Source organism: Sinohyriopsis cumingii, chromosome 4 (genome assembly GCF_028554795.1).
Source record: "Sinohyriopsis cumingii isolate HCF-2022 chromosome 4, ASM2855479v2, whole genome shotgun sequence".
NCBI lineage: Eukaryota > Metazoa > Mollusca > Bivalvia > Unionida > Unionidae > Sinohyriopsis > Sinohyriopsis cumingii.
Window position 1 is genome coordinate 130,497,809 of NC_142964.1, and position 9,026 is coordinate 130,506,834.

Here is a 9,026-nt window from a genome sequence, read left to right on the forward strand (position 1 = left end):
AGTTCTGGCATATGTGAGGGTGTGAGTTACCAAAGAACCTCTAAACAATTAAGAAAGGGATGGACATTGGCAGTGGGAAGGGGGACCGTTTAAGTGCTGAATACTCATTTAATAATTGTGTTGGCAATAATTGTCAATAAATACCTTTTTCCAATGATGTTTTTCACTTTACTGACAATTTAATTGATTGTCATTTTTGTCCTACATTGAGAAAATATTTGTGATTTCTTATTGAAACTTGGAAATTTTATGATGTTGGTTCTAAATTTTTTAGCACAAACTACCATTCTCGACAATAAAGTTATCGATATTTCAAGGTTTCAGTTACCAATTTTGATCACATTTTGCTGCACAATTAACAAAAAGTGAGTAATTCTTTCTGGTATTTTATAGAAAAAAAGGAATCCATGCCTGAAGCATGTTCATGAGTTATCAAGGAAGAGGTGTAATTGAAATTTGCAATGTAGGTTTTAATAATTAAAAAACAAAAGTCACATGTCATGATACTGTACATTATGTAAATTTTGTGGCAACTTTGTTTTGAAATAAATGTGATTTTGAAATGGTAGGATAATTTTTTTTATCACTTTCGGTGAGTGAGTCACTGAATAATGCTGATTTCCTGCTTGGACTTGCCAGTTTGTATTTATATTTCATTTCATGATTACATGGTTGCCAGTTTGTATTTATATGTCATTTCATGATTACATGCTTTTTTTCTATATCATAAACATATTTTATATTATTATAGTTCATTATAAAGTTCATCCACACAATGGAAAAAGATGGGCAGAAGGGCACCTTATATTGGATACAAATATAGGGTCTAATGGCATTAAATCAAGTGTTGGATATCAATATAGGGTATAATGGCATTAAATCAAGTATTGGATACCAATATAGGGTATAATGGCATTAAATCAAGTGTTGGATACCAATATAGGGTCTAATGGCATTAAACCATGTATTGGATATCAATATAGGGTATAATGGCATTAAATCAAGTATTGGATATAAATATAGGGTATAATGGCATTAGACCATGTATTGGATACAAATATAGGGTCTAATGGCATTAAACCAAGTATTGGATATAAATATAGGGTCTAATAATGTTAAATCAAGTATTGGATACAAATATAGGTATAACAGCATTAAACCAAGTGTGGGAAACAAATATAGGCTTAATGACATTTAAACCAAGTATTGGATACAAATGTAGGTACAGTGTGACCCCGTTATAACACGTTAGTTGGGAGCCATTGAACCCAACGTGTTATAGACCAAACTGTGTTTTAAGCAACCTGGTCAGTTAGCTGAAGAAACTGATGCATGTACCCCCAAAAATTTGCAGGTAGGGTGGGGTAGGCAGTAAGTGTGGGCGCAAATATACATTCTTCATTGGCATAGTTACCATCTTAAATTGATGCATATTAAATGAGAAATACACCTGTAGTGAAAACAGAGAAGGCATATGTAATACTTAACTTTATTCAGAGAACCACACATTGGTACATATACATGTATACTTTTTATGTATACATCTAATGTTTAGCATGAATAGAGAGTATCAACACCGTGTAAGCACCCGTGAATCTCATCCCATAAATTGAAGCCACAATACAAGTAATTCCATTGAAAATATGCACACACAGAGATTTAAAATATTCAGTAATTTTTGTCACAGGTCATATAGGTCTGAATTCAGTGGGAAAAAATAGCACAATCATATAATGAGTGATGAAGCACATTTATTTTTCAGTACGTCTCAAGTCAGTAAAATTAAAAGTTTGCGTTTTAAGCTGCCATTGGTAGCATTCATAAGCATAAACTTTTTTCCTGCAAAAAAATAAATTTTCACGGCACATTAAACGTGTTCCAGTTACATTGGAAAATGAAACAATCCATCAGATTCCATTGCTTTTATTTAAGTATGGTACTGGCTTTCTTGGAAGAAAGGTTCTTTGTTTTTATTGAAGATTATAGTCGGCTTTCTTCAATGAATGGTGCATGTGTTACTGAAGTCACTGCTACAGGACAGCTTTGAAGAACCAAACAAATGCCCATTTCTTATTGTGGCGGCAGCATCTAATAATTGTATTGCATGGTTGTGACTGATTTTTGTTCCATTTGCTTAGTACATTTTCATAACAATCGGTGCTTCAAAGGTAATCTGTTTTCTTTGAAATTTCAGCAAACTATTTTATCTGGTTACATTTTTAGAAATGTAATTGGCCATCGTTTGGTTTATTGTAGTTACTGTTCCTCCCTGCCTATTGAATAGACAAACAAGTAAGATCTTGGTTTTGGGGGTGGTTATTTTATATTTGTGGTAGCAGAGTGATGCTGCCTTCCATGCATGCGTCAGAAATTTTAGAAATGGGTAAACGGATGATAGAGATGCAGGTGTTCTGGTCTGGTGACGCCAGTTACTACAGAAAGTGTGAGTGTTCTGAAGGATTTAATTCTGAGTGTAAAGAAGAGGAATTTTACTTACCATCCACATATGAATGTCAGTCTATGTAATTATATTAATTACTAGCGAACGGCCAAAAGTCCAACAAAAGATAGATTATGAGATAATGCCTCATCCAGTTGATCTCTGCTACCAGAAATGTCAACAACAAAAAAAAAACGGATATATCACAACATACAGTACTCATGCTAGATGTCAACATAAGCAGATTATGATATAACAATGCACTGTTAAGATGGTTTGTCAGTATGGACAAAGAATTTGTTTATGTAAAAATATATAAATTTCAGTTCATTTTTTATCAAGTTTGTGGTTTCCTTTCATGGGGTCTTCTGAATTTCTCCACTTCAAATCAATATATACAAGTTTAAACAGCCAACAATGTTGCCAATAAAAAAAATTGCCAGATGGTATATTTTGCCACCAATTATGAAAAACAAAATTGCAATTTGCAACATTGGGGAAGCCCTGCGCAAGCCCTGAATCAACTTTTTACATGTTGTTTTTCGTACTTTAAGAAGAAAAACTATTTTTCATGTACGAGAAAAATACATATAAAATTTAAGGAGCCAAGCCATGATCATCATGTTATATTCATACATGATTTCTTTCACAAAATGATAATAAACATTTTACTTTTAAGACATATTTTTCTTTTTTATATACGAAAAAATTACGTGAAATTTCAGGAGCCACACCATGACCATGTTATATCCAAATTCATGTTATAACAGAGCATGCTATAGTGGGGTCACACTGTATAATGGCATTAAATCAAGTATTGGATTTGGATATATATAAAACAGTTCCTTTCATATGGCATCATGAGTAGGAAACTTTTTATTTGAAAGCCAGATGTAGCAGATGTTTTTAATTGCACCATATTTGCATTGCTTGAACAATACAACTATGCATTTGATAATTTACAAATCACTTTTTGCATAAACTTGAATTACATGTGCATCAGTGCTCAAATTCTTTTATGCAATTTGCAGCTGCTTAATTAAGGCCAAGTATTAGAGGTTTGTGCTCTCAGGTTGCAACAGCACTGTAGCATGAGATTTCACCCTCTGCCTTTGTTTTTCTTGGCACATGGGAACTTCCTAAATCTAATTCAGTGTTTAAATTATTCAAGCATTGTATCTAAAATTACACACTCTGTATAATATTACATATCGGTACATGTTTAATTTTTAACCTTCCTTATAATTGTAGTTTTATAATATAATTCTATTAGACTTTGAATAGAGAATTTCAGACATTTAACAATTATATTGTTGTATCATCTTCTACTTTTTATTTATTATTATTGTCATATTTATTATTTTTCAGTTTTCATTTAAAATCTTTCAAATCGGGCTATTTGCATTGTCATATTTTTTTACTTTTTTAAATTTTCCCCTAAAAGAGACCATAAAGGACATGTTTACAATCAAATGTGGAAATATTTATTCCCCACACTTAGAACATGCTACCTGCAAAAAAATGTCTCCTGTAAAGTATAGGGATACAAAATTATTGGGGTGCCACATTGGCTCATGCTAGACTGAAAGGGTACTAGTTCAAATCCTATGCCTAATCAGCCTGGGTTAGCTACCATGGTGTATTTTTATGCAAGGCACTTTACTCCAATTACCTCAACACTTAAAATAACCAGTTTGTGTTGATTTGCCCTAAAGCACCAAACAAAACCAATCCAAACAAAATTATTCCTTCAAACCCCTTAGTGCTTGTTCCAGTAGGCACTAAGGTCATTGCAACACGGAGTACCCTTACCGTGTTTGTGTATTTTTACAACTTCACTAAAATATAGATGGCATTATATTTTGATTTATTGTTTAATTTATACATGATCAAATACTTTTAAATGTTATTGGTCAGATATCAGTTACTTAATATATTTAATCATCATATATGTCTTTTTTTGTGGTGGATTTTTTAGCTCTACTAGTCATAGACCAGATGGTTTATGTTATGGTCTTTTGTCCGTTGACCGACTGTTTGGTAGCACAAGCTTGTTACCACAACTTCTAAACTACTGAAACTTTACACACACCAGTTAGTCCTAAGTGAAATTGGTGCCAGTTGGACATCCAAGAAGGCTACCACAGTGGACAGCTTGAAAAATCTTGTTATTGCAGCTCTTTCTAAATGGGAGGTCATATATCAACATGGAGTTTTCACTAAAATACCTCTTATGATGTCGAGTTGGTCCTAAAGAAAAATGGTGTCTTTCTAAAGTCCAATTGTTGTCACTCTTCCTTTTGAACAGAAAGTCATATTGACATGGGGTTTTCATCAGAAGATTTCAAATGATGTCTAGTGGATCATAATAAAAATGGTGCCAATCTGATGTCCAATGTGGTCAGCTTGAAAATCTTGTTATTGCTACACCTCCTGAATGGATGGTCATATCAGTTTTTAGTTTGTACTTAAAGACTTCAAATGGTTGGTTCTAAATTAAAATGGTGCTGTTTTGTCTGATATGTTCAACACAGCAGCCATCTTGAAAATCTTGTTATTGCTACATCTCCTGAATGGATGGTCATATCAGTTTTTAGTTTGTACTGAAAGACTTTTATGGTTGATCCTAAATTAAAATGGTGCTGTTCTGTCTGATATGGTCAACACAGCAGCCATCTTGAAACCTTGTTATTGTTACTCTTCTGAAAGAAAAATCACAAAGGGTTTTCACAATGTCTACTTGGTCCTAACTGAAAATAGTGCTGCTCACACATCCAGTACAGCCAGCGCAGTGGTCATTTTGAAAACCATTTTATCACTACTTCTGAATTCATGGCTTTATAAACATTATGGTTTTATTTAAAGACTTCTGTTGATGTCTAGTTAGTCATAAATCATATCATATGGTTTTCACTGAAAGACTTTTTAGGTTTAGATGGTCTAAATGAAAATGTTGATAATCTGAACTCCTCTTTAGCTGCCATAATGGCCATCTTAAAAATCCTGTTAGCACTACTTATCTTATGATTGCTGTTCATATTGAATATATGCTTTCACCAATAGATGTATTTTTATGATGTATGGTTTTCCTAATGATAATGATGACAATCCAGTATCCAGTATTGCCACAATGGCATAGCAGCCATCTTGAAAATCTTGTTTTTGTTACTCCTCCAAAGGGAAAAGACACAGCATCATCAAGTTTTCACCAGAATACTTTTTATACCTTGTTGATCCTAAATTAAAATGGTGCTGACTTGACATCCATAATGGCCACCAAAAGATTTCTTTTAATACCTAGTTTGGTTCTAAATGAAAATGATGCAATTTGTGCATTCAGTATAGTGGTCATGGTTCCAGTCTTAAAATTGTTGTTGTCACTATTCTCAATGAATGGATGGAAAAATTGGGATTTTCACTGAAAGATTTCTGATGATGTCTTCATGGTCCTAAATGAAAGTGGTGCCAATTTCTAAATCCAATATGGCAACCAAAGCATCAAATTTGAAAATCTTGTTATCAGTGAAGAATATCAAACAGGGTTTCAACTCTAAGCAATTGAGTCTGTTCTAGTAAAACATACTTGGGTCCCAGGGAAGGCACTTTCAACATGGAGAAGTTACACATAGATACAATATAGAACTTTTGTAACATTCTTATATGCAGTCTTGGAATAATCAGAAAATTCTGGGATATATTGTTTTCTAAACGACTGCTTTCCTTGGGTACCATGTATGTTTAAATAGAATAAATCAATAAAAGGAAGAATATGTCTTATCTTAAATTTCTGGAAGTTCGTTTTGGCCATTACAAGGGATTCTTGTTTGTATTATAGCTTGCAACAGGTTAGAATTGTTTTAACATTTGTATATTTGCAAAAAACATTAACTTAGCTTCAGCACAATACTGGCTATATACTACCAATTTAAAATTGTAATAAAACTAGCACAAAATAATTTGTATCCATTTAAACATATTAACAAGGCAGAGAAAGCAGTTTTTTTTATTCAAAGAATTGCATCACAGTAAGATGTAATCCTGACCAAAAAATCCCTGGGTCCCCAGAGAAAATGATGTAAATTTCTTCACTGTTGCACCTATTGGTAACCATCCAAATTTTAAAATCCCTTCTTAGTATTATGCATGTTTTGAAGAAGCAGCAATAATTAGAAAATCATTCCCAGTGCAAATTGACTTTAGGATTAAACTGGGTATTAAAGGAAAAATCAGTCATTTTGTTCACTCAGGTTTTGTGTTTATCTTTCTAATTTCTCCAGTTAAATCATTTGTTCACATGTATATGAAATTATTTTTAGAAGTTAGTTGCATATGATTTTGATGTTAGAAATAAAATTTATTTAGTTATAGAATGATAATGTTTTTATTCAAAAAATTTCTGTCTGTTTCTCTACCTCATTCCCACCCACTTCCCATTCCCACTCCACTCCTCCATTCCCACCCCACTCCGCCATTCCCATTTCATTCCCCATTCCCACTCCACTCCTCATTCCCACTCTAGTCCACATTTCCACCCTCCAACACATGATTATGATATCTTATTGTAGAAGTGCCAGTAACATCTCAAATACCATCATGGGACTGCCTCACTATTCGCTCAGCATTAAGAGGTTAGTGTTATGACAAGTCGGCCTGGTGTCAGGATAATGTGACTGGGTGGGACATGATGCTACATGTCTACAGCATGATGCCCCAGTGCTAGATATCACTGTAAACTGCCACACTGCAGAAATCGTAGCAATATGACTGAAAATGTTTTAAAGCTATGTTAAAAATCCAAATCACACACACACACACACACACACACCATCATGGGATCTCATATAAAAATGCCAGTAATCACTTAAATACCATCATTGGATATCGTATAGAAATGCCAGTAACTTCTTAAATGCCAACATGGAATTTTATGTAGAAGTGTATGTAACAACATAAATACTATCATGGGATTTCATGAAGAATTGCCAGTAATGACTTAAATGCCATATTGATTGTGGTTGCAATATATAAGGCATACCCAATTTTCATAAGATTAATTAACATTGCAGACTAAATATAATTTTCCAACATTACTCTCAAATTAAATTTTTTCACTAACCCTGAAGGTAAGATGTTATTTTCAAAATATACCACCAAAAATAAACATTTTAATTGCAATAGTACATTACCCGATGTTATTATTATGCTGCTATAATTTCTCTTGTTACTAGTTCCCTTTCCTTGGTGAATTCATTCTGTCAATTAGGAAATTGGTGGATCTGAACAAAGTCAGCATAGTCCTGGTCTAATATCTTGGATACCTTAGTCACTTTCATTATTTGCAATATATGGTCTTTCTTTACCATGGTTTCCTGGCTGCTCAAGGTTTTCATTCTCTCTTGTGTCTTTCTGCATATTTTTCATCAAATGTATAAATTTCTGTGTTGCACTGGATGTTTTCTTCCCAGTCATTTCATTTGTTACATTTATCTGTGTCCCCTTTGGTCTATTTTGAGGGTTTTGGTGCACCTGCTAGCTAATTGGTGTTTCTATTATTTTATCACCTAATTGGTATTGGTATTAAGGTGTTTGTTACCCACAATAAATTTGTTCTTGTTTGTTATTGTAATTTTTGTTATAGCTATAAGAAGACTGCTTGGGACACTCACTCCACATTTTTCACATCTGTTAAGTGAATTTGCATGGACAGATGTTCATTAAATGACTTGTGTCCAGATGAACTATAGAAGCTGGCTCTTGCCATTCCTATAGTGGTAATAAAAAGGGAGTCACATCCTTCTCTTCTTTGGTAGATCCCCTCGACTCCCAGGGAGGATCAGTGGCACTTTCAAGTTCAAGGAAGTTGCCAGCACCTGAGGAATCAGTGGCACATTCTGGTTGAAGGAAAATTGCCAGTACAAATGCCTTATATAGAGCCTATTATTACAGTGAATGGCCAGAACCTCTTCACTGTGGACAAAGTTCACATACCATGGCAGTACACTGTCACATGCAGTCCACATTGATGATGAAACAAAGACCAGAATTGCCAAAGCAAGTGTCGGGTTTGGCAGACTACACACAAATATTTGGTAGCACAGAGGCATCAGTCGGCAAGAAAAACCTGAAGATTGACAAAGCCACAATGTTGCCAACCCTGCTGTATGCATGTGTACATACACCTTGCCAAGAAGCTAAACAATCTTCATATGGGCTGCCTGAGAAAATAGATGAGGATAAGAACTAAGGACAAGGTTCCAGACACCCAGGATCTCACATGCGCAGGCATTCCAAGATACACTCTGTGGATGAAATTACAATTCAGACGAAAGACTACCGAAGAATATCGTCTACATCAAGATGAAGGAGGGAAAGTGATCTCAGGGAGGTCAGAAGAACTGCTTCAAAGACCTCTTTGCGTCATCCTTGAAGCACTTAAATGTTGACTGTGAGTGTTGGGAAGATTCATCATGCTGGAGCTACAGAGTGAGCAGTGGAGAATTGCAGAGGCATCAACAGTATAAACCTCAAAACTGCTGCACAAAGCGTCAGTTCATGTCCATTGTGTGCCACAGACAGTTTAGAAAAC